The sequence below is a fragment of the Rhineura floridana genome, chromosome 15 (genome assembly GCF_030035675.1).
Source record: "Rhineura floridana isolate rRhiFlo1 chromosome 15, rRhiFlo1.hap2, whole genome shotgun sequence".
In the NCBI taxonomy this organism is placed as follows: Eukaryota; Metazoa; Chordata; class Lepidosauria; order Squamata; family Rhineuridae; genus Rhineura; species Rhineura floridana.
In genome coordinates this window covers 17,685,468-17,709,085 of record NC_084494.1, presented here as the reverse complement: position 1 = coordinate 17,709,085, position 23,618 = coordinate 17,685,468, and the positions used below count along the sequence as shown (strand labels likewise).

General features: G+C 43.8%; 1 protein-coding gene and 1 long non-coding RNA gene across 12 annotated transcripts in view; both read left to right on the top strand.

The window, feature by feature from the left end:
* Positions 1 to 23,618, top strand: part of AHDC1 (AT-hook DNA binding motif containing 1) — a 236,896-nt gene that overhangs the window by 85,976 nt on the left and 127,302 nt on the right. The window lies entirely within an intron of this gene.
* Positions 2,587 to 23,618, top strand: part of LOC133370466 (uncharacterized) — a 30,720-nt gene continuing 9,688 nt past the window's right edge. Inside the window, exon 1 of the long non-coding RNA XR_009759136.1 lies at positions 2,587 to 2,653. This is a non-coding gene — a long non-coding RNA (uncharacterized LOC133370466). The remainder of the gene's footprint in view (positions 2,654 to 23,618) is intronic.

Sequence of the window (23,618 nt, the reverse complement as noted above, 5' to 3'; positions counted from 1 at the left end):
CTTCAGCTTGAAATTCTGTGGGTGTTACCTGGGGAAATATTGGAAGGCAGTGTGTATATCAAGGGGGATAGTGTTTGGGTTCAGCAGTGGGAATGTGTGTGTTGTTTGGGGGTCCCACATAGCTCTATATGTTTCCCCCCACAAATAAAGCAAAGAATGCAAAATAAGCAGGCATGAGTCAGTTGCCTTAACTGTGCGTAATCATATATGGGTTATAGAATTCAGCTTTCCTTAGTGGAGAATTTTGGCTTCTCCCTGGTTACCTTCATCTGTCTCTCTCTCTCTCTGTGGCCTTTGTGGGCTGAGAGAGGGCTTGATACACATATCAGCCTCTCCTGTCCCAGGTCCTCTTGCTTCTGCTGCCCCCAGCTGGCTTGCTCTATTCATCAGTACTGGGTTCACGCTTGCGAATGCGCAGTGCTCACACACCATGTGCAAGTTGGAAGCCGCGTTGGCGGCGGTTTTCTTTCTTTCTTTTTTTGCTTAGTGGTTTTGCCTCTCACCCTTCCCCCACCACCCCACTATGTCAGCAGGGCTGTGTCCAACCCTGAGCTTGGAGAAATGTTCTCCCTTCTCCAGGGCCAGCATTGCAGTGGCTTGGAGCAGACTTGGAGGAAGCGTTGCCAAGCCGAGCAGGCTGTTGCCGGAACCAATTAGCCTCCAGCCAGCAGGCAGAGTTTCAGCCCCTGTTCTTTCCGGCCTGTTCTCTTTCTTTCTGCCCCTTCTGTCTCCCTCCCTCCTTTTGCCTCTCTCTCTCTCCTGCCCCCGCCTCCAGGATCTCTCTGCCTCTCCATTCCTCTCCTTGTTGGAGCTTGTTTTGGGCAATGTGGGGTTGCAGTGAGTCACGCCGCGTAGGGGATTTTAAAAGCATTCTGTTGTCGCTCAGTGCTTTGGCGCTGGGGGTGGAACGAATGATGGGCTCTTGCAGACGGCCTTGGCTGGGGAAGGAAGGCAGGGCTGTGGAATGGCTGTGTGCGCCACTTTAATCTCTTTGATGGGGAAGGGGATTGGTTTGGGGAAGGGGCTTTTTTTGTGGCTCTTCTTTTAAATGTAACCCCGCTCTTCTGCTGGTTAAGTTCATGGCCCAAGAAGTGAAGGGCTCATGTGCACATACCCCACTCATTTCTTGAAGTGTGTGTAGGAGCACAGGAAGCTGCCTGATACTGGGTCAGACCGTTGGTTCGTCTGGCTCAGTATTGTCTACATTGACTTGCAGTGGCTCTCCGGGGTTTCAGGCAGAGGTCTCTCCCAGTCCTACCTGGAGATGCTGGGGACTGAACCTGGGACCTTCTTCGTGCAAAGCAGCTTCTCTTCCATAATTTGTAGTTTTCCTGCCCCTCCATAGAGCACCCGTATATTCAGAGTGTTCTTGGAAGTAATGGAGGAAAATTGGTGAGAGACTGAGCCACAGATAGGGATATCCCTATTTCACATCTCACTTCTGCCAGGAACTAGGTGGCCTTAGGTAAGCCCCTACCCTCACCAAACTACAGCTATAGGGTAATACTGACGGACCAACCTTAAAGGGCTGTTGTGAGGTTGTTGTTGTTGTTATTATTATTATTACATTTATATTCCTCCCTTCCTTCCAGTAAGGGCCCAGAATGGCATAGGTTTATGACAATATATGGGAAGCACTTTGAACATCTGAAAGTGGTAAATAAATGCTCAGTATTACAGTCTATCCTCCCTGCCGCTTCCCTGTGATGCACACACTGTAATTCAAGCCTGGCTATCGTCCGGCCTTCCTGCACCACCCACCGCATCAGCAACTGGGGGCTGAAGGCCTCTTTCCATTTCCCTTGAGAGGTGTGTGTGTGTGTGTGTGTGTGTGTGGCTGGCTGGCTGAAACAGCCAGCCGCTGAGTCACTGATGAAACTTTAGAGCTAGTGGAACTTCTTTGAGCTTGCAGGGAGGGATTTGATTGGGGGGGGAGAGAGGTTTATCAGGAAGATTGGGGCCGGATGTGTGGCTACCCAGTTTTCAGACTGCGGCGCAGAACAGATGATAGGGCAAAAGATGATGCTGTGGGCTGAGTTCTTCTCCTTCTGTCTGTTTCTAGCATGGAGAGTTGAGATGGGGGCTTTTTGTGGGGCAGCAAACATCCTGTTGTCGTACTCTTCTTCTTCACATCTTCCTCCTCCTGTTTTTTAATTTATTTATTTTTAAAAAACAACCCCTGCCATGCCTTGAGCTGCACTGGTAAGATATTTGCAGTGCCACTGGATCAGGAGAGGAGAGATTTAGGTCAAGTGCTCAAGTGAGTAGAAACAGCCATCTGTGAGCAGTATGAAGAAGGCCAGGCCACCCAGAGCTGAAAGATTGAAATGGCCTGCGCTGAGAGACTGGAGAGGGATGGAATTGGGGGGGCATTGGGGGGGCAGATCCTATGGCTGGAAAGCAAGCTAGCTTTTTTAAAAAAAGCACAATGAGGATGCACATTCTTCCCTCCTCCTTCTGCAGACTCTTATTCCCCTCCACACACACCCACCACCTTGTGTCTCCTGGAAAAAAACCCCCTCCAAATCCTTCCCTCTCTCCCCCTTTCCTCCTGACCGTCCTTTCCTGGCAGGGGTGCTGTCAAATGAAGGAGAAAGCTACGTTGGAGCTGCCTAGGCGAAGATCCAAGATCATCCTGACATCTAACAGGAAGGTGTGTGTGTGTGCCCTGTGCGGGTGGGGTGGAGAGTAGATAAAATGATACTCAGCCAAAGTGTCAGGGACAGATTTAGGCACACTGTTGGGGAGGGAGTGGGGGGGAGAAGTGCTGCAAAAGTTTTATAGCACGCTCTTTGGAGTTCATCACAGAGAAGAGAGTCTGACTGCCTCTGTGGGGAAAGAGGCAATCTTCAAAAGTAGATGACAGAACAGCACAGCTGGGGGTGGAACAAGAAGGTGAGGGAAGCACCAGCGACACATCTAACCTTTCAGGGTAAGGCAAAAGTTGTTGGAGCCTCCCCAGTTTGTGACAAAAACATTCCCCGCAAAAAATAACAGCTTGCAAGGCAGCCGCTACTTTGTCTATCGACACCTGAAAAGGAAGATCTTTTTGCCTTCCCAGTGATTAGAACAACCTTTGCCAACCTGGTGCCCTCCAGGTGTTTTGGACTACAACATCAGTCCCGGTTAGTGCTCAACTTGTAGTCTACAACACATGGAGGGCACCAGGTTGGCAAGGGCTGTGTTAAATTTGGACAACATTTCCTTTGATTTGCTGTGTGCCCTTAGGCATGTCCTTGCCTTCTGTTTCTTAGCCTCACCTTGGTATTTGTCCCCTGAATAACCTTTTGGAGGGGTGGAGGATGGGGAAGAGGATTTAAAAAAATAAATAAATAGAAAATTATAGATTTCATAGTCCATAATCTGAGGAACACAACCTTAGATTGAGACAAACTGAACATGTCTCTGCCTCCAGGTTTGTGCAAGTTATGTACTGTGTGGGGAGGGATTGCTTGCTTTATTTATTCTTACACTCCCGGCCCCCCACCACTACCAAATGCCTTTGGAAAGTCTAGTAGTAGCCTCTGTAGCTACCCAGTAGCTGGTATTTGGTAGTATAATGCCTCTGGACCTGGAGACTGCATATAGTCTTCATGACTGGTAGCTATCTTTCCATGAATTTAATTAACCTCCTTTTAAAGCAATCTCAGCTAGTGGCCATTATTGCATCTCGTGGCTGCAGATTTCATAATTTATGTGTTGTGTGAAGGAGCACTTTATAATGTCTGTCCTGAATCTGCTACCATTTTCACTGAGTGACCTTGCATTCTAGTACCATGAGAGAAAAAGGGAAAATGGCAGTTTGGCTTTCTCCACATTATGCATAATTTTATGAACTCCTGTGACATCTGTTCCTCTTCACCCCAACTTTCTAAACTAAAAAGTCCTTAACATCTTACACAGAAAATAATTAGGATTTACTACGTTTTCCCCTTGCATCTGGAAGAGTTCAAGTCTTGACTCTGCTGTGAACTTAAATGTTTGGCCTTTGGCAAGTCAATTGCTACTTTTGTTTTTTGTAAAATACAAATTTAGTCACCTATTTTATTTTTGTACAATGAAATTATTATTATTATTTATTACCTGCCCATCACCCTGAGGTCCCAGAGTGGGTGTTTTACAGAATTAAGAACAATTTAAAACAAAATCGCAAACATCACAAAAAATAGGTTGGGTCTTAAAAATATACATCTTGGGTGTCAAAGGCTAGGGTAAAGAGGTATGTGTTCAGGATTCACTGGAAACTATAGTGAAGTTGCGTAACACATCTCTATGGGTGTGTGTGTGCCTGTAGGCAGCATGGTTGCCTACTTTATGTTAATAGTAAAGATGAGCGAGTAAGGGCATCTAAAACATTATGCACAAGTGATAAGAAATGCAGCGATTAAAAGGTGGAGAACTTGAATCATCCTGGTACTCCAGTTGTGGAAGGTCAAAACAAGCCCTGGAAACATTGCAGCTTTTGTATGCAAGCTGCAGGCTGCCTCTGTGGCTCAGTTTCCCCACTCACTGATGGCACACCCTTTTGTCTTGCCTTGCTTCACCCTCTATGTTGCCATGGCTGGGGACGCCCCACCTCAAGGTTTGGTGCAGCCTGGGCTCACAGTTCATGTTATGGCAATCCTCTGGGCGTTGAGTTTGGTATTCTTAAAGCTGCTTTCAGGTTGTTGAGCAGGAAACGGGCAAGACAGCAAGTTTGTGCACATGGCTTGGCCTGGCTGGGACTTGGGACAAAGCAGTTGGTTTCTTTCCCATCTGGAATGGGCTGTCCACCTTGTTTTTTTTCCTTTTTCCTTGCTTCTCTAAAGGCCTTTTTGCTCAGACTCTGAAAGCATGCCACAAACATGTTGACATTGTGCAATATTTCTGCAGTTGAATTTTACCTGCAGTGACAATAAGGCTACCTCTTTTCTGCATTTATTAGAAGGAGTGGGGAGAGAGAAGCACTGTACAGTTCTGTGGTATTTAAAAACCACTTGGTAGATATGCCCTCCTCTGCAGGAGTGTTGGAGCAGTGGAGTGCACAGCTACCAAAATGAAAACATTACAGCGTTGTAGGCATTGGAGTGGCGTTTTGCCAAACCTTGCCAGTGAATTCACAAACAATATCCAATAGGCGCTTGTGGCGTTTATGTAACTGGTGGCTCATGTGGCGATCAACATAGCAACAAGTGCAGTAACCTGAGGGTGAAGTAATGCATTTTCTCAGATGCTGCAATTTACAGTGCAGGACACACCCTCCAACTAAAATGCTGTCTTGACAGGAGATGTGTGGAATGTGGGCAACGGAATAGAAAGCAGATGTGTATTGTGCAAAACCAGGTAGCATAAAAATACCTCATTGGGGCTGAGTCCACATCAATATGGGTATTTCATTTCACTTTTTGATTCCATGCTGACCCCAAAAAATCTTTTGCGTGTTTCCTTTTTGCACAGCCCTCCCTCCCAACCACTTCTCCCTCTCTCATAATACTAGAACTCGTGGACATTCAAAGAAGCTGAATGTTGGAAGATTCAGGACAGACAAAAGGAAGTACTTCTTTACTCAGCGCATAGTTAAACTATGGAATTTCCTCCCACAAGATGCAGTAATGGCCACCAGCTTGGATGGCTTTAAAAGAAGATTAGACAAATTCATGGAGGACAGGGCTATCAATGGCTACTAGCTGTGATGGCTGTGCTCTGCCACCCTAGTCAGAGGCAGCATGCTTCTGAAAACCAGTTGCTGGAAGCCTCAGGAGGGGAGAGTGTTCTTGCACTTGGGTCCTGCTTGCGGGCTTCCCCCAGGCACCTGGTTGGCCACTGTGAGAACAGGATGCTGGACTAGATGGGCCACTGGCCTGATCCAGCAGGCTCTTCTTATGTTCTTAACCAAATGTCATAGTTGGAACTTTTATTTGTAAACATTGACTTGCGTAGATATGCATGTTCTAAAATGTAATGCAATGTGTTTAAAGGGGGAGGGGGAAATGACAAGATAGGATGATGAAATGGACTGTCTTCAAGTCGATTTCGACTTATGGCAACCCTATGAATAGGTCTATCTGAAGGAGCGCCTCCAACATCATCAGGGATGCCTCTCAACAGGATCAGCCTCAAAAGGCCTTCTCTCTATCCCACCAGTTAAAACAGCTAGACTGGTGAGAACTAGGGAGAGGGCTTTTTCAATTGTGGCCCCCATTTTGTGGAATTCCCTCCCAAATGATCTCCGCCATGCCCCCTCTATGATGAGCTTCCACTGGGCCTTGAAGACCTGGCTCTTCAGGCAGGCTTTTGGGGTGGGTTAGGTTTTATTATTATTGTTGAGATTTTTAATGTATTTGTATGTTTTTGTTTTGTACATCGCCAGAGTGGCTGGATAGCCAGCCAGATGGGCGACTAATAAATTTAATAAATAAATAATAATAAATAAATATTATGAATAGGGTTTTCATGGTAAGTGGTATTCAGAGGGGGTTTGCCATTGCCTTCCTCAGAGGCTGAGAGGCAGTGACTGGCCCAAGGTCACCCAGTGGGCTTTGTGGCTGTGTGGGGATTTGAGCCCTGGTCTCTCAGGTTGTAGTTCAACACTTTAACCACTATACCACACTGGCTCTCATAGGATGCTGAGAGGAGCTCATTTTCAGGATTGCAGAGTAGCCCTACATTCAAGAGTTTTAGTCTGCCTGGAAATAAGTTGGGAGATTTTGGAACTGGTGGCTGCTGCAATGCACAGTTATTACTATGCATGGTGATAATTTTGCCAAGAACTTTGAGCTAAATAGCAACGTGTTATGGGGTTTTTATTTATATATGTTCTGTAGTAATTGTCATTTGAGCCTTAATTAAAAAGTCAATGGGGATGATTATTTAGCTTTTCAAAAATCAGATGAAGTTAGCAATGTGTGTTTGACTAGCTTGGACGCAATCAGGCTCAAATTTACCACGGTGTGGTTTGGATTATGAAGGAGATGGTTGAGACAATGGCTACACCAGCTATAATAGGATGGGTATAGCCCTATTGCCACCAGTGATGTGGGGCAGTGGAATGTACTTTTGGAAGCGGGGGGGGGGGCTTGACCATAGCATTGCTGCCACAATTTTTGGTATTTGCCTTATGTTAATTATGATGGCTAGCTCCGCCCTGAGAAATTTGGTCTGCATCAATCAATCAATCAATCAATTAATAGTACAAAATGCTTGTGCAAGCAGGAAGTCAAGCACAACGTGTGTCCTCACCCACATACAAGTACCATTATGCCTTTGTTATGCTCATCTTTTAAGTGGGGCAGGTAGGATTTTTTCCTTTTAAGTATATTTTTGGTTGAGTATTTTAGTTTTTGTGTATTGCTTTTTCTATCTGATTTTAATGTCTGTCCTAATTTATTTGATTGTGTAAGGTGCTTTAAGGCACAAGAGTGCAAAAAAAGGTGACTAATAAATATAATTAATAATAATGTAAATGCTGGGCCCACTGCAAGAGGATAATTTGTAGAAAATTTAAATCACAAGAACCTGTTGTAGAAGTCGGGAGTTCTCTTGTCTTAAGATGAAATAATGACCCCTTCCCTCAATAAAGGAAAAATCTAATTGGCTAATTATCATACATGAAAACAAGGTGTGGGTTATTGGCTGTCATCCCTAGTCCATGTTTTAATGCGCGTTAGAATTTTGGGAATCCCACTTTTTAAAAACAAATTGCAAATACTGTTTCTAGCCCTCATGTTTGCAGTGGTAAATTTGAATATTGTTGCCTAGTTGTGATCTATACCCATTGTGATGAAATATGCAGAAGCCCTTCTTGGTCTGCAGTGGGTGCTGACATAAGCAAAAGTACTAGTGTCCATAAGGGCAACTGGTTTGCAATTTCCGCACCCACACCCCTCTCTCACATTTTAGTTTGCATACCTGATCCCGAGACTGTGGTCTGCTATGTAATTCCCCATGAGTTATGCACAACCCCTGCATTTTGGCCTCCGTTATCTACTGAATAATGCAAACCAGAGAGCTTCCAACGTTCCTCCTAGAAGGACTTCATTCCTAAAAACTCTTCTACCCCCCAGCTACGAAGCTTTGGTCTGATATTCAGCCAACTTACACGTTTTAACTTTTAGTGTATCTTTTAGTTTTATTATTATAAAAAAACTGCGTGCAGGTTTGCAAAAGCTCTGCTAGGATGTGTGTGTGTATATATACTGTATGTGTATATATATAAAAAAATTCCATGCTGCCTCTACTGCTTGCTTGTCTGTGCACACAGTGCTATAAGAGTGTAAATTACCTGCTGAACACTGTCTGTGTCAGCAGGCTGATGGCTTTTTTGGGAATGGGGGAAGAAGGAAGGGAGAATGTGGGCCACCCACGTGGCTCAGAGGAGCTGGATGGTGGGCATTTATATAAGGGACTGTGAGTGGCAGGTAGTGGTCAGGTGTGCAGTGGGCTTGGGGACAGTACTACAGTGAAATGGAGATAGGTGGATAGGAGAAGAGAACTGTCTGTATCTCTAACCTGTAATTCACTGCGGGGGCCAGCAAGGGAATTTGGAGCCTGCGTTCAGCTCTGTCTTTCCCGCCTCAGTAGGTTCCTTTTCACTCTTTAAATAATATCTAGCCTTACCAGGTAGCTTTTTTTTTTCTTCTTCTCTTAATGCTGGAAATTAATTTCCGGAGCTATTTTAATTTTGCTGTATTTAATTTGATGCTTACTTTAATTAACTGCTGGTTAAACCTTCTCCCAAGCTACTTTCAGATGTCTGTGATTGCTGAACTCGAGTGGAAGGATGGGCTGGAGGGAGTCTGGAAAGGAGTGGTGGTGGCGGGGGTGGAAGGAATGGATGAGGCTAGGTAGCCCAGGTGGTAAATGCTCACTTTCCCCCCTAACACTCCCCACCTGCCTCAATCTTACCTGTGTGCAAGGTGCCTGAGAGGAATCTTAATGGATAGGTGCTTTGTAATGAGGCCCGTAAATCTTTGGATGGGACAGATACACTTCCAACGGTTGATCTTTCTCTGCATTTCTTCCCCCCCTTCCCCCCCTCCCTCCCCCAGGTTGTTGGCAATGTGTCTGAGGCTGTCCTCTTTGAATCCATGCAAAATCCAGTGATGTTCCAATGCACCTTGCTCACAGGCTTCCTTTTTATGAGTTCAGTATCTCCTGTTAAACTACCCATGGGGTTATTTTATGCTGTGGTGACTCTGGGCTTTTTTACATGATCAGAGTCCTAGATACCTATTTAACCCAGCCCTCTGACACGTTATGAAATTGTGCCCTCATCACTCTGTGTGTGTGTTTTTGCACATATATATCTATACACATGTAACTCATGCTTGCATTAAATCACACCCCAACGCTGTATATCACTTGAACTTGAGATCAATGTGTTGTAGCAGTAAAGGGCCACATTCACACCATACATCTGTTCCACTATTATTCCACTTTAAAGAGTCATGCCTTCCCCCAAAGAATCTTGGAAGTATAGCTTGTGAAGGGTGCTGAGAGTTATTAGGAGACCCCTATTTCCCCTCAGAGCTACAATTCCCTGAGTGGTTTTAACAGTCAATCTCTCTTCCCAGGGACTCTGAGAATTGTAGCTCTGTGAGGTGGATGGGGTCTCCTAACTCCTCTCAACACCCTTCACAAACTATAGTTCCCAGGATTCTTTGGGGGAAGCCATTACTGTTTAAAGTGGAATAATGTTGGAATAAATGTATGGTGTGAATGTGGCCATGGTCCTGCAACTTTACTTACCCCTTCCAGCAGCCCCTGTGGGATCATGGCTTGCACAGTGAGAAACTGAGGCCTAGTGCACTCATATATACATGAGCAAAGTGTGGACGGGAGGTGTCAATTGCTAAACATAGAGCGTCCCCTTATTTCATCCCTGCCATCTATGTACCTCTCTTTTTATGCTTTTTTCTTCTTTTTTATTTGCAAATTTAACAAGGAAAGGAAAGAAAAAACAAAGTTAAAATTAATGTCGTAAAATAAAATACTAAAGGTACACAAACAAAACATAATAAAAAAGAAACAATCTGTGAATACTAATAACAATAAACCACCATCAGTTTAAATCACTATCATGTATCACTCTTTTCTATTTTGCTTTACTGGGTATACTGGTACCATCAGAGAAGTAAACCCAAATTGTGTCTAAGTTCTGACTGATGCTGTGGTTGTTGTTAAAAACCAATTGTATACAATGTTTGCTTCAAATGGTAAAAGAAGTGGGATATGCAATTAAAAAGAAAAAAGCTAGTAAGACTAGTAGTAGAATGTCCACACCAAAGTGCTGTGTGTTCATTCTTTCTGGTCTCGAGTTGCTTGTTTTTCTTCTGTTATTGCAGAGTTGTCTGGGGCAGTAATTGAAGCCCATTCAGTGACACTGGGCAAGTGGGCAGAGGGAAACTGAGGCAGGGTCTGCTTCAGACAACCTTCCCTCAGGAGCTCAGATGTGCTGGAGTTAGAGTTGGCTTATGAGCTGGTTAACGAACACCAATTTGTGGTCCCTAGCAGCTTGATGTAGGTCGATGACGGAGGGTTAGCAGGAGAGAGAGAAGTAGGAATTGAACTCTGAAGGGACAAGAATAAGGTAAGACAGTGAGATTGTATTATTTTTTGCTTGGCTGAGGGGGCCGCTTGAGGACCGTGGGGGAAGTTGTGCTTGTAAGATGCTTGGGCCTACTTGCTCGGAGCAGAACACCTGTTTGCTGAGGTTTCCTGTCAGGGATAATTGACTCCTGTGTGCCTTTGTGAAAGAAAATGGAGGCAACTTTTGGTTACGCAGAAGCAGCTTGTTCTGTGACGTGGATCAGCAGAAGAAACTCAGAATGTTGGCCCATGGTGTGAATTTGGGCAGTCTCAAGAGGTGTAAAATAAAAATGCTTAACTAGACTTGGACACTAGGGTCAGTCTTGACTTGCTCCCTGGGTTTGAATATATATTCCACACATGCCTTCCCTCTGCCCAGCCCTCGGTGAATGCAGGCAGAGGGGAAGTTAGGCCCAGGCAGACGATATGATGCTGAACATGATTGAATGAATTGCGGAGGTTGTCTTTACAGCATGAAACGCCTGTTTGGGATGCAGCTGATGAACTGACTCCAATATGGCTACTGAAAGTGGAACACCATCGAAATAAAATTCCCTAAAAATCAAACGGAACAAAACCAATCATAGTACAAAGATAACAAAATAAATGTAACCAGCAAGAATGGGTAGCAATGGAAGGAATCCTGGGATGCTTCCACCAAAATGACTGACTATGACAGGGAATGACATGAGACAGATAATTCTTCTAGCCATACCATTATAAACCAGTTAGGTTAGGTCTGCTTCGCACATTTAATCATATGCACAATAGAAAAATGCTTCTGTGTGAGAAATGGTGTGTAAGCCACATGTGACAATCATCATAACCATCATATTCAATGTGCAACTATGGGCAGTTGGCCCACATGGTAATCTGTGTGTAGGTTCCCTACAAAGAAGCATTCTCTGGGTAGCAAATGTACAGCTTGTAAAGTAGCCCTAATTCAAATCTTCAGAGAAAGCATGTGGTACAGTCCTCTGAAAATTCTACTGCCTCTGTATGCAGGTGATGAATTTTATATCTGAATGCTTCTCCAGGTCAAAAACATTTGGCATATGCCGGTGTGGGGCAGGGAGGAAGGAAGGTTTAACCCTTCTCCCTTTCAAGTGAGGAATGGTAGCCCAAATAAACAGTGACTGGTAAGCCAAGAACAAACCTTGACTACATATCATAGTTTATCTGGAGTGAACAATATACCATAAACCAAGGTTTAAAAAGTAGATCTATTCCCGCGATATTCTGTCCCCTCTTAACTGGTGTCCGTCATTCCTGCTCTTCCCATTAGTCCTTTAATCCCAGCCTCCCTGTTTCTTTTTAACTGTTAATTTGTGTGTGTGTGTATATGTATGTATTGTACATGCTTAAGAGTGACCATTATTGCTAAATAGATACCGTGTACTGGCTGTATTAAGTTCATGTTAAGAGTTGAATAACAAGCTAAACTTAACTTTATTGGGGAGGGTGAATCAGTTTTTAACCCGCAAGCGCTAATTTTAAATGCTAGGACGGAGCATTAAAGACACATCTGTTTGTTTTTAAAACTCTATTCTGAAATAAATAAATAAATGATTCTGATTCTGGTGTAAATAAACTTAAAAACACCATCATTAAAAATGCCCTTTCCATATAGCAGTGAATGGTAGGTCTTGGTGGTAATCAGCCTTGCTTTAATTTAATTGATTAACAGGCACAAGATTAAAGATTTTGTAGTTGACTAATCTGTTGTCAGCCCAAATCTAAATGAGTTTATATGCAAATGAGCAATTTTTGGGTATTTCCACCCTCAGATATTTTTAACCTACCCTTGGTGTTTTGCCATTTTATTGCCACCACAGCAGTAAAGGTACCTGGACTCTTCCAGGTGTTCTGTTGCACCATTTCAGTGCTGAAACCCTAATAGGATGGTCATATGTCCTTCTTTACAGAGGCGCTCTATTTGAAGGGCTGCCTGGTCCAGGTTTGGTTTAACAATAAAGAACCCTAAGGAGGGAGAGCAGGGATCATTATTATTTTTATTTTTAAGATTTGTATGCTGCTTTTCTGTATAAAAATGCTCAGAGCAGCTTACAACAAAGCAAATATGCAAATCAATACTTCATTATAATAAGAATCAAGTACTAAACCATTTCAAAGCATAACACAACAATCCATCAAATAACTCGGTTTGTTTTATGACTTTACAATGTTAGAGTGCTCATATAATCAAATTATCATTAAAATGTATCAATTAATGGCAAATAAAATAAACATTTGAATGCAGTTGCATATCAACAGTAATACTGCCAGCAGTCACTGTGTGGCAGACTGGCAGTTATATACCCAATGGTACAAAAATGAACAAAATGTATAAACTATTTCATATAGGCTAAAAATGTAAAGTTTATATATAACAAAAGGAGCACATTAATTGCATTCACACAAAACTTCACATCTGGCCCTAAACCAATGTCCAAGATTAGTGCTAACAGTCATCCTAGAGCAAGAGGAAAAGCATAGCATTTCAAATCAGAATTATAGACACCTGTAAGTGTGACAAAATCAAAACGGTAAATGTCAGATCTGTTACAATAGAGCAGCTCCTCCCAATAGACACTTTCCACAGAAGAGCAGGCTGAGCAAGGCCTTCTGTTGGATCTGTTGCTCATTGGTGGAATTCTTGAAGTTGCCTTTCAACAGTTAGGAACACCTGGATTGCAGACTGAGTTGGTGTACAGGTCACCTGGTCACAGTCTTCCCTGCTGTGTGTATTGCATTTCTATTTAAATTATAGTAATTGTTTCTAAATTTGCATCAATGCATATACTTAGGATATGCCAGTAATATGCAGATAAGTGCCGTGTTTTTGTTGTTTGCTTTGGTGATGCGTTTCCTTTTAAGTGGCCTCTCGAAATCCTAAATGTAAGAATCAGGCAGCACCTGGGAGAACGGGGGGAAAGTACCACATTTAGTGTGGAATAGAGTATTGCTCAGTGCTTCCTGTCTGACTTCTGCTACCCACACATCCCGCACAGTCTGCCCATGTGGGCTAATGCAGTTGCTGTGTGGCTTTGGTCAATTGGATATGCAAAACTGGTGCATCCCAGACTTGCCAATAGTTTGGTATCAATACAGCCAAAATATGTTCATCTGGGAAAAGATATTACTGGTTGGCTTGAGAGTCATCTTACTCCTGCCTTCACCCTGTGGCACCAGGGGACTTGGTTGTGCAGCTGTGAGTGCTGGTGGTCCTTAACACCTTTGCAGCCTAAGAAAGGAGTATGAAGGATGGGAGGTGGACTGGGTCATGGGCAAAAAATAGAGGCAGAGCTAAGGGAAAGAATGAGAAAAAGGAGTTAAAGTGCAGAATGAGGTGATGTGGAGGGCAGTAGGAAGAAGAAAATATCAGCTTAAAAAGTTTAAACCAGTGTGTGCAGGAGATCCAGGAACAGTACATCTATAGGTAAGACAAGGAAATTCAGTGGCTTGTCTGGACTTGCTTTACAGCTCCCCTTTTTTTGAGTCATTCCCCCCTAGAGTGTGGGTACCTTCTAGTGATATTTCATTCTCTCTCTTTTTTGAAGGCCCGATTCTGCAAGGTCTATTTTGGAAACCAGGCTTTGAGCTTTCACCCTCATAGATGGAACGTTGGGGGATTAACCTGATGAATCTCAAAACAAAGTCCTACTGGGAAATAAGTATTTTTATGTACAACTTTAAAGTGCAGAAAAAGAAAATAAAAAAGACTGGATATTGACATCTAATTGTTTTGTCTACTGTGCCCTCATGTAAGACTTGGTCATCCATGATGTGACAGATCTCACTATCAAGGCCTGTTTGAGATATTACTTTGCTCCCAGGATGGCCCTGCCTCCTGTCTTACTCTGGATAGAATCCTGAGGTGGAAGTAATACCTGAAGAGGCCCTCAAAATCTCTGGAGTTGGTCTGCACAGCAAATAGGAGCTGATGCTTTCTGGATGTTCCTCTCCTTGTTTTGAGTTTGGCTTTGCTCCCAAGAACTTAAGAGGGCGTAAACCACTCCTAGGACCAGTGTTGTTATTTGGGGATAGGTACTTTCTCTTTGTACCCCTTCTTTTCTTGTGCTAATGTGAATGCAGTCTTTCTTTTACTGCTGAAAAATACTCCTACCCCATATGTTTCAAGCTTCTCCAATTATATGTGGCTATCAAATATTTTAGTGAACTACTAAAAGTTTCATCTGTAGTTTTGAACATCCCAACAGAATTGGCACTAGGAACATAGGAAGCTGCCTTATACCAAATTGGTCCATTGGTCCATCTAGCTTAGTATTGTCTACACTGACTGACAGCAGCTCTCCAGGGTTTCAGACATGGGGTGTTCTACCACTGAGCTGTGGTCCTTCTCCATTAAAGAAGGCTTGCCAACAGACACGTTTCTGGCTGGCCTGATGTGTTTTTAGGATTTCAAGGCTGGCTGCATATCAGATTTCTTCCTTAGAGAGGACTCTTAAGTGTCCACCCCTTTATTTAATTTTTTTTAAGTGTATATGATGTATGTCTCAAGGACTAGGTGCTGGTGAAGGCACACGACGCCAGCACGCTGCTGAAGCTAAGCAGGGTCAGGTCTGGTCAGTGCCTGGATGGCAGACCAATGTAAGCCGCCTTGGGTTTCTATCATGAAAAGAAATGTGGGGTATAAATGTAATAAATAAATAAATAAAATATTTGTGACTGTGTGCACGGTGCCATTCATGAAAAACCATAATTGATGCCTGGTTTCTCTTCTATCTCTGAAGTGCATGTGGGATAGTGGTGCCTCAACAGTTAGTGTTGAGAAGTAGCTGGTGGGGCAGGGGGGGATGAATAAGTTTATGCCACAGGTAGTCAGTGTGGCACCTTCCTGATGTTGTTGGACTGCAACTCCCATCAGCCTGAATCAGCATAGCCAATGATGAGATATGGTGGGAGTTGGAGTCCAGCCACTTCTGGAGAGCACTATGTTGGATACCCCCTTTTAGGTTGTGGTAGTAAGGAGGAGCTGCTGGCTTCACAGACCCCTGGTTACTTTGAAGAGGAGGTGGTAGTGGTGACTGGTAAGCAGTGATTGGCAATAAGATGCTGGTTCCTGTGGAGTTTAGTTGCTTGGCTGTAGATCAGGCCACTGATGGCAGGTGGTCCTAGGCTACCCTCCTCCCTGACAAGGTCATTCTGTGTATGTGGATTTTTGTTTGTCATGTCAGCTCCCACCTGCAGTCTGAAGTAGTACAGTCAGGTTACCTGTGGGAGTGACTGTATATTTTCATGTGCATGGGAAAGGGAGGTGCCATATGTATGAACTGGGTTTTGTGTGTTATTGTGCGAGGTGCTATGTGCATAAGAGAGATCACGATATGGGTGTTTGGGTCTGTGCTGTCCACTGTTGAAAGGGACTAACAGCAAAAGAAGGTGTGAGCTCTCTGCCAGAAGAACATAAGAGCCCTGCTGGATCAGACCCAAAGGTCCATCTGGTTCAGCATTCTGTTTCCCACAGTGGCCAACTGAAATAACTTTGCAAAGCCCACAAGCGGAGCATGAAGGTAATAATTCCAAGAGAGGACTACTTCCCAGCAAATGGCATTTCATTGTCATTCTGTCTCTGAACACTGGAGCCCATGTAGCCATTTTGACTAGTAGCTATTGATAGCCTCATCCTCCATATATTTACCTAATCTTCTTTTAAAATGCATCTAAGCTAGCGGCTGCCACCACATTTTGTTGCAGCGAATTTATAAGTTTAAGTAGTAGTTAGTGTGTTGAACTACGACCTGGGAGACCAGGGTTCGAATCCCCACACAGCCATGAAGCTCACTGGGTCACCTTGGGCCAGTCACTGCCTCTCAGCCGCAGAAGAAGGCAATGGTAAACCCCCTCTGAATACCGCTTACCATGAAAACCCTGTTCATAGGGCCGCCATAAGTCGGGATCAACTTGAAGGCAGTCCATTTCCATTTCCATATGAGGAAGTCCTTTTTTCTTGTCTGTCTGAGAGTCTCCTATCCATCAGTTCTGTTGGATGACCCTGTGCTCTAGTGTTATGAAGGAAGGAGAAAAATGTGTGTCTATATAGAGAAAGCAGATAATTTTTATAAAGACTTGTCATGATGCACACATACAGACCTCTTATACCTTTTTTAAAAAAATTAAAAGTTCTGAATGCTTCAGCCTTACCTTGTAGGGAAGCTGTTCCAGTGCCCTGATCGTTTTGGCTGCCACCTTCATCTTTTCCATTTCTTAGGTGCAGTGACCAGAACTGTACACAGTATTCCTAGTGTGGCTGTACCAAAGGTTTGTGTTAAAAACATTACAATACTAGAAGCTTCATTTTTCATCCCTACGATGGGTCACCATTTTCACTGAGCCAGTCACCATGACACACACATTCCCCAATTCTCTTTCCTTGTTAGTTGCTGCTGGTTCAGATCCCATCAGTGCACATGTGAAATTAGGTAGATTTTCCCTGGTGTGTTTATACTTTATACATGAGCCTCATTTGCCATTTGTTTCCCATTCACCTAGTTTGGAGCTATCATTTGGAAACTCTTCTCAGTCTGCTTGGGATTCGGCCATCCTCAGTAATCTGCAGACTTGGCCACCTCACTGCTCACCCTTAACACATTTCTTTAAAAGTTCAAAACTGGTATCCAATACAGATCCTTGGCAGACTCCTCTCTGTCAGTTTAACCCCACTCTCTGCTTCCTGTTTAACCAGTTAACATTCCTTAAGAGGACCCAGGAATCTTTGGTGAAGGACTTTGCCAAAAGCTGTTTGAAAGTTCAGGCAGAACCACCCATTGGACTAGTCTCAACCTTAGCGTTGTCCATCTGTAAAATGGGGAAATACATTCTGCATGCTTAATTTCTTGGCTGTATGCTGGATATGGCTTGACTCATGTCCTTGAATCATCTGCTCTACATGTGGATCAGTTTTTTGCTATGGGTTCGCTGGTTTCTGTGGGGCTAATCTGAGCCTCTGAATTCCCTATATATCAAAATGGGGATATATGTTTTCTGTTCTACTTTCTTTGTAGAGTGTCTTCTGAACATTGAACTCTTACATGTCACATATACATGCATCTTGATATGTAGCCTGGGGCTGGGCTTACCTGCTTGAATAATCTCTTCTGCATTCACCTTTAGTTCTTGCTTTTAGCTTGTGATGCAGTTGTAATAGTCTACATCTTAAGTTGGTTTTTGGCAACCTGATACCATGCATGAATAATATTGCTTGGTGGCCAAGCTGTATGATGAACGGAAAACTTTCTGGGGGCCCTGCTCAGATGCTGGATTTCTTTATTCAAGAGCTGGCAATTCCTAAGCTAAAGGGACAGGGGAAACAGTACAGACTTCCATAACTCTAATATCACTATATCTGTTTTTCATGAAAGGAAATGTGTGTGAATTTGCTCAAAAGCATGCTTTGAATCCTTGATCACTTTCAATACTTTTTACACCACTGGAGGAGTACCTAGTGTGTGTGGGAATGCACTACCACATAGGCTTTTAACAGAGGAACAGCAGCGTATAGTCTCCATAACAGGTAATAGCTTAAGAAGGAGGTCTAAAGACTCTCTCTACCAGCTTTAACTCCCTTGCTTGAAAAGTTGTGGGTTAGCGATACTGCGGGGAAAATGTGTGGTGTCTCCCAAACAAGATAAGTGTGGGGCAGCTAATGCTGGCACCACCTTTTTGGCTTTGGCTGACTGAAAGTTGTGCTTTGGTGGCATGAACAGAAGTCTTGGAAAGCATGACAAGGGCTTGGTTGGAGGCGACAGTGGTATCTTAACTAAGCTATAAGCAGAAAATCAAGTAAGCAGTGACCTTGGTTTTCTGGTTTCACAGTGGGCCAGGGTTGCAAAGATTCTCATCTGGCCAGTCTTTATGCTGATGCCTTTGTACAATGGAGCTTTTTTATCATATAATCCTAGAGTTGGAAGGGGCCTATAAGTCCATCAAGTCCACAACCCCCTGCTGAACACTTAAGCAGTAGGGAAACTTCTTAGTTTCTTTTTAAAGTAGACGAAAAAGATAACCGCCAAGGTCTCCATGAGGTAAGGTTGTTGGTGATGAGGAAGAACTGAACGGTCTTGTTAAAACAGTCACTTTACAGAATTACATTTAATAGTATGTAACTGAATGCATCCATTAGAGTCTTAAAAATACTTTTCCCCATTCTTTTTTTAAATCAAGTTTCTAGTCCTCAGGGAAGCAAAGAAATTTTTAACCAATAAGATTGGTGGAGGTTTGGGGTAGAGTTTCTAATCATGATGGGGGGATTTCTTTACCCTTTCACAACTTCCTGTTCTTCTCATGGAGCCCTACCCTGTTTCTTAAGTACTGCTCACTAACATTAGGACTCTGATTCTTCTTTTCTCCTATGCTGTTCCAGCAATGTACTGTTTTAAACAAACTATTATCACTCCTGCTGACTGATAATCTCTTTAAATCAGGGCCTACAATATATTTTTTTAAATCACTGAAATGCATTTGTTGGATGTGTTGAATCATAATACGCAATTCATTTCTACTGTCATCTGCATAAATTTCTTTGTGATAACCTTAACAGCATTTTGAATGCTGATGTGGTATTTGTTGTTGTTTGGAGAATTTGTGCTGCATCTCTTGTGTGTATAAACCTGCTTACTGTGCTGGTTTATCTGCTAGGCACAGTTCTGTATTAAGCACAAGCATCTCTGTATGTACATTGGCCTGGTTCACACATAATGCTATGTTATCCATGAGTTGTGTCACAAGCAATCAAACCATGGCTTGTTTCTCCAAAATGTGATTTGTTTTCCATCTGCTCTTGTTTCATGCCTTCATAGCTTGGTATGCATTTGGGCTGGGGTAGTTGAACAAACCATGGTTAAGAAGGGTGGTGAGTTCACATGTAACACCAAACCATACTTAAAACAAGCCAAAGCTTGTAAGCCAACTATGGTTTGTTGGCAGTAAACCATAGTTAAAGGGTCGCACATAAGTTACGGTTTAATGAACCATGGCTTAGTGTTATGTGTGAACCTGGCAACTAATACAGCTGAGGCTGTAGGAACTTTTTTTATACTGGCAAGTTAAAACGTTTCAGATATAATTTGATGGCTGTATGTGTGCAGATATGTTTTATATAAACCCAAGATTTCTGAACTCTGTAGAACAAGGGATGGCTGGGGGTGGAGAGGGAGGGTGAGTAGAGGCCTTGTAGAAGGTAACAGATGTGCTTGGATTGAGAGTGAGTTTGAGGAAATTACACTGGTGTGAACCTCCTACAGTGCTGAGGCACACCTGCTGTTGAATTTCTCTTGACATAGGGTCTGGCAGAGTTAAGCCATCCAGTATGGATGGTGATTGCTCTTTGAACAGGAACAAAAAGTAAAATTAAAGGATTCTTGACTGCAAAAAAAAAAAACACCTGGAAAAGATGACATCTTGTAGTGTGGGTGTGTTTTGACATGTATATATGTGCATGCAATGTATGTACAAACATTATTTTATTCTTAATATTAGGAATTACAACTATTCCAGAAGGACCCTGAGGGCTAAATGATATAAATTTACATTGAATCAGTAGAAGAGCTGATTCCCCACTGTTCAGCCAAATTTTAAATTAATAAACCATGCTGCCACAGCCACATAAGCATTGAGTATCTTACAGTGGTAGGTGGTGCCCATTGGGACTGGTAGGGCGGAAGACAGAGAGGCCAACAGTAGGTGGCGCTAGAGCCAAGGCAGGTGGAGCCAACTAATTCTAGTCCCCATCCTCCTCCCCGATGAGTTCTATAAAGCCAGCCTTGGGACTGAGGATGAAGCTGGCAGTCAGTGGCACCCCCTGGACCGCTTTTAAGTGAGAAGACAAATGGGTGGGGGCTGGCTGAGTTTAGACTGAGGTTGGTGGCACGGTGCCCCATTCCATCCTAATGGGCCAGCCTCCATTGGTATCTTAATTGAAAGACTCAAGCCCAGTTTGGGTGTTTTTCACTCCCATGTTCAGAGAACACTGGGAAAAGGAGCAGGCCACACCACCAGTGTAACACTCACCTTCCTTGATGACTGCATGTACAGCATCTTCATCTGTAAAGAGCGGGCCTTCATACATCTAGCTGTTCATGCGAAGGCTTCCCTGGAATATGGAACCCTGAATTGTCACTCTCTACAGCAGCGGGTGGGGAACCTTGGGCTTGGGGGCCAAATGCAGCCCTCTAGGCCTCTCTCTATCTGGCCCCTTAGACTGTCTCAGGCCGCACCCTCCTTGTGTATGTTTTGCCTGCCTGGAATGTGTCCTTGAACTCTGGCAATGCCTGGATGGAGTTTTGTGTGTGTGTGTGTGTGTGTAACTAGTCCGCTGTGCAAAGGTGATAACTGCATCCATTACTCTACCCACTGATGCTTCCAGCCCCACCCACCTCTGGAAGGTTGCTCAGAAGGGAATGCAGCCCACAGGCTGAGAAATGTTCCCCACCCCTGCTCTACAGATACTTGTGCTATATCCACAGTAATATGTGCAGGGCTATTTGGCGCGATCCCATTCCTTGCTCCTGTGTTGTGAAACATGGGAGTGAAGAAGCCCAGATAGTGCTTACAGTGCAATGAATGTGTGAATGTGCATTTGTGAATGTAATGCAATGGGTAGTATGTCAGGCTAGGACCTGGGAGGCCAGGATTAACATACGAAGATCCTGCTGAATAAGGCCCATTGTGTTCAGCATCCTGTTTTCACAGTGGCCACTCAGATGCCTATAGGAAGCCCACAAGCAGGGCCTGTGTGCAACAGGGCTCTTTCCTGCTGTGGTTTCTAGCAACTATTATTCAGAAACGTATCGCCTCCAACAAATCCCCGTGAAGCTCCCTGGGCGGTATTGGGCCAGTCACTGCCTCTCAGTCTAACTTACCTTGCAGGGTTGTTGTGAGGATAAAATGGGGAGGGGGGAGAACAATGGATAGGTAATAACTAATTACTAATTGAAGTAATAACTAAATAAACAGAGTGGCACCAGTAAGACACCATTCCCAAGCCCACTGATCATTGATCCAAAATGAGGGGGGTTCACTGCTCATAGAGTTTGGAATTCAAACATCTGAAGAGCTCCCGACAGCACTTAAGATGCTAAATCAGATTCTCTTGTGTAATATCTTAGGTGTAGTCTGATACCCTCTTTTATAGCCTCTTTCTGAGGTTGGGTAGCAAACCTGGTCTGTGTCGAAAGCACCTTGAATTTAGCCATTTCCCTTGGGGTTTGCTTTGTTTGGGGGCTTGGCTTATAAAGAGATGTAAAGGCCTGGGGAAAAATGGAAAATAACAAACCTTATTTGTTTCAGTTTCCCCTCCCATTTTTTGTAAAAACAAAAAGGGCTTCAAGAAAAAAACTGTTCCCTCCCCCCATTTTTCCCATTTTTTTCTGGGCCTTTACATCTGTAGGCTTATAAGAAGTTGAAGCTGTGGACCGCTTCCAGTATCCTCTTCAAGGCAATAGTCTGCAGCACCATGCCCTGAGACATACGTGCACAATATAAGGAGGATCATATATATATACTAGAGTAGTTAGCAGAGTCCAAGTTAGAACACTGATTCAGCCTGAGGAGAGCTTCTAAGTAAGGTTGCATATACACCTTGTAGTGGTGAGTGGGCTTGCGTGTTCCAATGAACCCTGTGAGCGATGCCGTCGGGAGTCATGTACTCCCAGCAGGGTCACCCATGGTGGTAAGGTCAAGGGAGAGGAACCAGACAAAGAACGATCCAAGAATGTCCTCAACAGCAGAACAGACAGAGGATAACAATGCGGATGAAGACTGCAGCAGATGAAAGAGTTCCAATCGTTGTGGTATCCATGCCATTGGACCAAAGCCTTTTTCTGTCAAGATTGTGTGTTGATCATTGTGCGCCAATCTCCCCACATAAAACAAATTCACGCACAGGCGTCTTCCAACCAATGAAACCAAATACTTAAAGCTCATGGCTTCTCCCGTACAATCCTGGGATCTGTAGTTTACCCCTCACAAAGATACAACACCCTTAACAAACTACAATTCTCAGAATTCTTTGAGGGAAGTCATGTGCTTTAAAAATATGGTGTGTACGCAGCCTAAGTCAGAAGCTTGCACAACTGCGTTTTGAACGCTGTTTCAGTGAGAGTACCCGTTTTCTCTAGGAAACAAATTTGTGTTCTCATCCATGCATGTAAAGGTATGGGGGGAAGGGTAGGGAGTCTGAAGTTCCCTTCTGGGGATAGAGGACTGGCTCTTCCCTGCAAGTTTTGTGCCCAGCTGTATTTAATTTGGAATGCATTATTCTCTCCCTTTATCAGGGAACAGGATCTTTTGTGCAAATGGTGGGCTTACCCTCGGCAAGGGCACGGTTGCTGGGATGTTGGTGGCTTCCTCTTGTTTTATCCTTGCCTCAGGTCAGCTCATGCAATCCAGCTGTTGCTTGTGCTCTTCTCCTTTGTTTGCTGCACACCTTTGCAGTGCATTGTGGGAAGCCCATCCCACAGTGCCAAGCAGGCTCTTGAGAGCAGAGAGACTGAATAATTTCCAAAGTAAAGCAATGGAATGTGGAACTGAATGGGTACAGAACACTTGTGAATATAGGGTGGAGGGGGTTGTGGGTTGTGCCTCAGGCGTTCCCAGCTGCGCCACACACAAAAAGCCCCTTATGGTGTGTGCTGCCAAGCCAGATCCAAAACAGGATTTGCTGTAGGCAGGCAGGTCAACACCTAGGCGTTCTCTCTCTCTCGTTCTCTGTCTGTCTGTCTGTCTGTCTGTCTGTCTGTGTGTTTAAAACTAGGTTCATGTCTGCTGGAATTCACACAGCACAACCAGTGGTGGTTCAATTAAATTAATACTTTATAGTTGGATCTTCCATGACAAAATATCCTTACCAATTTTCCCATTGGAGGTTGAGATTAAATTTGATAGCTGTAGTTCCAAGCATCCTTGGGGAACTGGCATTAAAGAGGCAGGGAAAACTGTTTTGAAGTTGAGGAGTAATTGCTCCTGTTTTCTTGAACATAAATAGTTGGCTAGTAGCGTGCCCCAATGCAGCATTGTTGCCCATACTCTCTCAA